Raw genomic sequence first — 537 nt, 5'->3', positions numbered from 1 at the left:
AAAGGGGAAAGAGTCGTCTGGTCCGGGGCTGACAAGTCCTGGTCCGCCGGACCAGACGTACTCCAACAGAACGGACTCCGCCGGACCAGACGTATTTCCGTTGTGTCATGGACTTGACATCAGTAGTCACGAGAGTGACAGGCGCAGGAGACGCGCACGATCGCATGCGATGCGATGGCTAACGTCACGCGAGTGACGGGCGTGGATTCGCCCCTGGTCATGGACTTGACCAGGGGATACGGCTAAGCCCTATGGTGGACTCCATATGGGCGTGATTGTGATTGCTATTTACGTGCTTACCGTGTTTTTACTTATTGCATGTGTTTTCTTTATGGAAGTGTCGACTGTACCGTTCTCGTTGGGAACGGAATTTCCGGGTTCAACCCGGGCTACTCACTAAGCAGTTGTGCTTAGCCCTCGTGGTTTACATTTTTCAGATCACGAGGATTACGCCTAGCGCATCCGGCAGACGACGACCTGAGAGAGGCAGCATCATGTACGGGATTTACATTTTGGGTTACGAGACTTGTATTTCCC

Source organism: Tarenaya hassleriana, unplaced genomic scaffold, assembly GCF_000463585.1.
Source record: "Tarenaya hassleriana unplaced genomic scaffold, ASM46358v1 Cleome17, whole genome shotgun sequence".
In the NCBI taxonomy this organism is placed as follows: domain Eukaryota; kingdom Viridiplantae; phylum Streptophyta; class Magnoliopsida; order Brassicales; family Cleomaceae; genus Tarenaya; species Tarenaya hassleriana.
Note: the sequence above shows the minus strand (reverse complement) of the source record.